We start from the raw sequence: 7,420 nt of genomic DNA on the forward strand, positions 1-7,420 counted from the left end.
CGTTAACTCCCTCTGCGGGCAGCCTGGGCAATTGGCCTGTCGGTAGACAGGTATACTGGCTAGATGGACTTTTGTCTGACCACGTATGGCCATTCTATGTCTTAAGGATGCCTCGTTGTTCTTGCTATCAGACTAGACACATGCTACCACTCTGAAACGAAACAAAGTGTACAGTGCTCATCATTATGTTTATATAAAGGAATTTTCACTTGTTAAAATGTTTCATTGCGTGCAGTTCATGCCATGTTACATTGGCCAAAACGGACATCTCCTCCGCAAAAGAAAAATGGACAAAATCGAAGACATGAACAATTTATAACATGTCAATAACCAGTCAGATGAACACTTCAACTCCTAGACACTCATTACAGACCTAAAAGTGCTATACATCCAACAAAAAAAACTTCAAAAACGACCCCAACCTAACAGGCAATGATCAAGTGATCTCTCTCCTGCCATCCATCTCCACCCTCTGACAAACAGAGGCTAGGGACACCATTCCTTACCCATCCTGGCTAATAGCCATTAATGGACTTAACCTCCATGAATTTATTCAGTTCTCTTTTAAACCCTGTTATAGTTCTAGCCTTCCCAACCTCCTCAGGCAAAGAGTTCCACAAGCTGACTGTGCGCTGTGTGAAGAACTTCCTTTCATTTGTTTTAAACCTGCTGCTTAAGAATTTCATTTGGTGACCCCTAATTCTTGTATTATGGGAATAAATACATAATTTTTCCTTATCTACTTTCTTCACATCACTCATGATTTTATATACTGCTATCATATCCCACCTTAGTCTCCTCTTTTCCAAGATGAAAAGTCCTAGCCTCTTTAATCTCTTCTCATATGGGACCCGTTCCAAACCCCTTATCATTGTAGTTGCCCTTGTCTGAACCTTTTCTAGTGCCAGTATATCTTTTTTGATATGAGGAGACCACATCTGTACATAGCATTCAAGATGTGGGTGTACCATCATTTATATAAGGGCAATAATATAGTCTCCTTCTTATTCTCTATCCCTTTTATGATTCCTAACATCCTGTTTGCTTTTTTGACCACCTCTGCACACTGCGTGGACGTCTTCAGAGAACTATCCACGATGACTCCGAGATCTTTTTCTTGATTCGTTGCAGCTAAATTGGGCCCCATCATATTGTATATATAGTTGACATTTTTTCCAATGTGCATTACTTTACATTTAGCCACATTAAATTTGCCATTTTGTTGCCCAATCACTTAGTTTTGTGAGATCTTTTTGAAGTTCTTCACAGTTTGCTTTGGTCTTAACTATCTTGAGCAGTTTAGTATACACTGTGGCATCTTAGAGACTAACAAATTTATTTGGGCATAAACTTTTGTGGCTAAAAGGACTCCTCATTGTTTTTGTATTCTATGTTGTAACTGAAATCGATATATCTGAACATGAAGAAAAATATTTAATACATTTCAATTGGTATTCTATTGTTTAGCAGTTTGATTTGAAGGGTATGCTTATGTTCATTTTGGATAAAATGTGGTTTGCAGGGTGCTTATGCATAGGGAAGCATGCTGTGGCTCCCCACCCTAGGAACATTCTAGAGAAGACCAGGGGGAGGGAGGTGAGCTCAACATGTGGAATGGAGACCTATGAGCACGTGATCAACAAACCTGTTATATGGAAAGGTTAAATCTGATTAGTTAGCAGCTCATGTTATGTAACTTGTTATGTAAGTGCCATAGGCTATAAAATAGCAAGGGGAGGGGCTCTTTGCGAGAGGGACTCTGCCTGATTTTTGTACTGGGGCTTTCCTTTTGTACATATTGAATAAAGCCTTGTTGAATTAAAATGAATCGCATCGCAACGAATGGAAGTCCCTTGATTCTATCCAGCATCAGACTCATTAGGAACCACAAAATCCCAACAGATTAAAACTGCGATTAATCGTGGTTCATTTTAACTAAGTGAGTTAACTGCGATTAATCAACAGCCCTAATTATAACACAAACTACAACACCTTGTACTTTAAAGCTAATCAACTCTTGAGGTGTTCTGAATGTGTTTTCATTAAAAAGGCAGTAAGTTTATAAATATATATGCAGTCATAATCAGCAGGTTTCACTGGTCACCTGGCGCACATTTGTAAGTTATTTCGTAAACAATATGACTTCTCGCTCACAATGGCTGCTTCTGGTTGTCCAAATAGCATATGTTGCAGTAACAGCAAAATTAGACCCAGCAGTTAAGTATTTCAGATTCAAAAAATCTGTCACAAGGAAATCTTCTTAAATAGTTGCTAAAGTGGGGGGGAAAAAATCAATCCACACATAGATTCCATGTAAGAGGTTTTCTATGGAAATTCAATGTACATCTCACAATTTATTTTAAATGAAGTCAACTGAGTTCAAAAGCAACATTTATACAGATGGGTTATCATAAGAGATAGAAGGTACAGTAGACACACGTTGGGACAAACTGTTCTAATTTATTCCAGCATGCAATTGACAACTTCATGAAGTCAAAGGAGGAATGAGAACAGGTGAATTATCAATGTGAGGAAAGATTAACAAGACTGGGACTTTTCAGCTTGGAAAAGAGACAACTAAGGGGGTATATAATAGAGGTCTACACAATCATGATGGATATGGAGAAAGTAAATGAGGAAGTATTTACTCCTTTTCCTAAACACAAAAACTATGGGTCACCAAATTAAATTAACAGGCAGCAGGTTTAAAACAAAAGGAAGTATTTCTTCAGACAACACACAGTGAACCCATAGATCTCTTTACCTGAGGATATTGTGAAGGCCTAGACTACAAAAGGGTTCAAAAAAGCTATTAGCCAGAATGGCAGGGATGGTGCCAAAAGCTGCAAATGAGCTACAGGGATGGATCACTTGACAATTACCTGTTCTGTTCTCTCCTTCTGAAACACCTGGTATTGGCCACTGTCAGAAGAAAAGATACTGGGCTAGATGGACTATTGATCTGACCCAATATGGCCACTCCTATGAGGTATTTAAGATGTACTGGTGTGCCCATACAGTTTTATTGAACCATTGCAATATGAAGTGGATAGCATATCTTCATCTGTCACATGGAACAATGGAAAACTGGACCGTAGGCCATTTCTGAGGCTCTTAAAAATTACTGGGATAGGTGTGGATAAAAAGCTTGATCGGTATACACTAACACACACTAAAGAAAAAGCATTTAAATTCCATCTCTTTATTAATGTTCAAAATTCTCTCTTCACTTTATGATACACTGGCAAATATTACTGTATTATGAAATATGAAAAGTTGTTCAGTATCATACCTACTGTAATTATAATGGAAAGCCACAGCCCCGATGCTTTGAGAGGCATAGCTGAACATACGAATTAAATTCTATAAATAAGAACAGTGTAGTGACCTACACTGAAATATTGACACAAATGGTTAATATTTCAGTCCTGACCCTACAACTGTCTCTGCAGGGAGCCAGTTTCAGGTTCCAGCCCTTATAACTGTTGCAAGATCCACAGCTCTGTGGGGTATTACTGATTCAGCTGATAGTCCTATTTACAGTACCAACTATAAAATCAAATTCTGTTTGACTTCACAAAGGGTTTTTATATTTATAAAGTTCAGATGGTGTATGCCAACCAAACTCCAGTGCCTTCTGTGTTACAGTTGTCTTCATCTATTTGGCAAAGTCATTGTCAAGCTGTATCTTTTTACTTTATTATGAAGGCACTTCACATCCTTCATGTCTGTAAGATGATTACCACCTGAATATTGTGTATATATGAAACAACACATTACACTGTAAGTCTGTCAATAAATAACCTTTGTCAGGTTATGTTAATGTCTTTATCTACTTCTGTGAACTAAAATTTCAGTAGCTCTCGGTCAGTGTACAGTATAATTTGCTGTAGTTTCTTTGAATTGCTTAATAAGATGCTGTGTGAGGGATATACTTGCATTTACCGCAAATTTATTATACCCCATCATAGCCAGAACTCACTACACAACAAAAACAAAGCAGAATAATTTCCATAAATCAGGAATGCGTATGTTCTCCTAAAAGGATGCATTATGTTGCATGGTTAATGCATAACTATCAAATTAGTGGAAAAAATAAATTCTGGAAATTTTCTGTATTTAAGTAAAAATCCTCACTTTTTGTAAATTTCCTTTTTCAGAAACCTACTGTAACACCCACTGCCAAAAAAAAAGCCCAATCTCAAATCATGTCAGAATAAAAGCCCACGAATTTTAAATACCCCAGACCCAGGAAAGGAGAAATATTACACATTACTCATGCTTTGCAGCTGGGCTTTTAACATTTAAACACATGGGTTTAAAAAAAACTAGGGAAAAGGCAAAAACAATGCGCTTCAAAAAACAAACAATAATTCACAAGCACCTCTCCCAAGCACAATGAGTCTCCTCTGGGCCACTTTCACCACCATACGTTTTAAAAACACTTTGCATTTTTCATTTTATATTTCACCAGTTTTTGCGATTTTCACTGTTTTGTAGCTGCAGTAATAACGCCTCCGCCCCCGCCCGTGACAATCACGCCCACATGTGCACCAGCTCCTCCTTCCTGGCGAGGAGTTACAGCTCCATGGGGGAGGGGCTGCCCCCCCACCCCCTGCTCCGGAGGGGGGGGCTTCTCCCGCCTCTGCCCCCGGGCCAGGAGCCCGCTATTCCCGGCCCGGCAGCGCCGCCATTTGGTCCCATTCTGGCTCCGGCGCCATTTTCCTGCCTCCGCGGCTTCTTCTCGCCCGGCTGCAGCGGCGGCAGCTGAGGCCGCGGCGAGCCCCGCTCCCTATCCCCGCCAGCCGCCGGTGAGAGGAAGGGGGGCGAGAGAGGGGCTGAGCCGCTCCCGCCACCGGGCTCTCGCGCCGCGGCCGGCTGCTCCCGGCCTCGGCCCCGGCAGCCCGCGGCTCCCCTCGCACTTACTTCCTGTTTTGGGTCCGGGCACTTGAGAAACCAGGATGGAGACTCTGAAGTACCAGGATGGAGGCGCCGAGAGCGGTAGCGAGCGGGGGAGGCAGCAGCGGGGCCCGGGCGCAGGCACCCAGCGAGTCGCCGGAAGAGCCTCCTCCACTCCGCCCACGGACTTCCGCCAAGGCGCGGCGCCACAAAGCTCACGGGACTGGGCGGGCTGGGGGAGAGCGCGAGAAAGGTCACACCATCCCCATCTATGTCCCCCGCTGAGGGGAGATTCCATCTCAGTGGTTCTCAAACTTCTTTACTGGTGACCAGGTCTGTCCAGAGGATTTAGGGGGCCTGGGGTCTTCGGCGGCGGGGGGCCCACACTTCGGTGGTAATTCAGCCGTGGGGCGGTCCTTCCGCTCTGGGACCTGCCACCAAAGTGACCTGAAGACCCGCTGTCAAATTACCGCCGAAGACCCGGCACTTTGGTGGCGGGTCCTGCTTCGGCGGTAATTCAGCTGCGGGGAGGGGGCCGAAGGACCCTCCACCGCCGAAGACCCGAAGCGGAAGAAGCTCTGGGGGCCCGGGCCCCGAGAGAGTTTTCTGGGGCCCCCGGAGCGAGTGAAGGACCCCGCTCCAGGGGCCCTGAAAAACTCTCGTGGGAGCCCCTGCAGAGCCTGGGGCAAATTGCCCCACTTGCCCACCCCCCCCCGGCGGCCCTGCTGGTGACCCCTTTCTTATAGCAAGCCTCTGAGTGTGACCCCCATATAAATTAAAAACATTTTTTAATATATTAACACCATTATAAATGCTGGCGGCAAAGCGGGGTTTGGGGTGGAGGTTGACAGCTCGTGACCCCCCATGTAATACCCTCGTGACCCCCTGAGGGCCCCTGTTGTAAGCATTCCCAAATCTGGACCTTAGTGTCCAGAAATCTGGGTGCCTGCATGAACCCCTCTAAGCTTAATTACCAGCTTAGATTTGATCTCGCTGCCACCAGCCAAAAATTCCAGGGTTTTGGCTCCCTCTGGTCTCCCCAAACCCTTCCCTGGGGAACCCCAAGACTCAGAAGCCCTGAGTCTTACCACAAAGGGAAATAACCCACTTCCCTTCCCCCTCTCTCTCCCACCCAGACTTTCCTCTCTGGGCTAACCTGAGAGTATTGATGCAATCTCTTTACATCACAATACCAAGAAGCATGTCTCCTCTATTCCACAAAGAGACAAACCCCAAATACAAGGAAACAGAAATGATTCTCTCTCTCTTCCCCCTCCCACCAATTCCCTGGTGCTGCAGAGCTTTACCCTCCGTAGATCTAACACAAAGAGAATTTCCCTCCCCTTCGTTCCTTAGCCTACCCAGAGAAAAAAAACTCAAACAAGTCTTAAAAAGAAAGCTTTATAAAAAAAAGAAAGAAAAAACACATGAACATGATCTCTGCATCAAGTTGACAATACACAGGGCTATTGCTTAAAAGAAAAATATGAATAAACAGCCTTATTCAAAAAGAGATACAATTAAAACATTCCAGCAAACTACACACATGTAAATACAATAAAAAAAAAACAATAACAGCCTATTGTTTTTTCTACCTTTGTACTTACAACTTGGAAACTGAAGATTAGAAGCTTGAAGATAGGAAGAACCCCTCTCATAGCTGAGAGCCAGACAAAGACACAGACTCAAACATTCCCTCCCCTGAGCTTTGAAAAATCCAGTTTCCTGATTGGTCCTCTGGTCAGGTGTTTGGTTCTCTTTGTTAACCCTTTACAGGTGAAAGAAACATTAACCCTTAGCTATCTATTTATGACAGCCCCAACCCCCAGTTTGAGAACCCCGTTCTATCTCATCCCACTCCTCTGTGTGTACCCTGCTGAGAGGAGATACTCCCTCACCCCCCAAGTCCTGCTAAAGGGAGACTTTATTCCACTCCTCTGTGGGCTCTGCTGAGAGGAGATACCTCCCCATCCCACCCCTGGGTGCACAGGTGCTAGAACAAGGGGTGCTGCTGTGGTTTCCAGCATACACAGAGTTTACAGTTTGGTTCAATAGGTCTCAGCACCCCACTGTACAAATTGTTCCCTTACTGCTGACCAAAGTGCAGAGGTGCTGAAACAGTTTTTCTAGTAGGGGTGCTGAAAGCCATTGAACTGAACTGTAAACTCTGTATATAATGGAAACCACTTCAAAGCTAGGGTGCTGCAGCACCCCCTGCACCACTAGTTCCATCACCTATGAAGTTACCCATTGGCAAGATGGTGCTTTTAAGTGCCTTGATTCTTGGCAAAAGTCACTGCATTTCTCCTTGTTTAACTGAGATCAGAATGTGGCCCTTAAAATTTGCTCTTGATCAATAAGGGAAGAGGAACATTTCAGACAAACTCTCATCTTTCCAGAGGAAACTTTTTTTTCCTGATGCTGTGTAAGAATTATGGAAATACTGGACTTCAGCTCTCCAGGAAGTCATCATAGAGCCTGATTCTCCCCTCACATGGACTTGCATAAATCAGGACTAACT

General features: G+C 43.9%; 1 protein-coding gene across 2 annotated transcripts in view; it reads right to left on the bottom strand.

Annotated features, from left to right (window-relative positions):
- DMTF1 (cyclin D binding myb like transcription factor 1) overlaps positions 1–5,075 on the bottom strand; it is a 49,826-nt gene extending 44,751 nt beyond the window's left edge. The window contains exon 1 of one of the 2 annotated variants that reach the window (XM_032765803.2): positions 4,927–5,075. The gene's annotated coding sequence lies outside the window, so the exon portion shown is untranslated. The remainder of the gene's footprint in view (positions 1–4,926) is intronic. The other variant, XM_032765804.2, reaches the window with a different exon arrangement.
- Positions 5,076–7,420: the final 2,345 nt, after the last annotated feature.

This window comes from Chelonoidis abingdonii, chromosome 1 (assembly GCF_003597395.2).
Source record: "Chelonoidis abingdonii isolate Lonesome George chromosome 1, CheloAbing_2.0, whole genome shotgun sequence".
NCBI classification, from domain to species: Eukaryota; Metazoa; Chordata; order Testudines; family Testudinidae; genus Chelonoidis; species Chelonoidis abingdonii.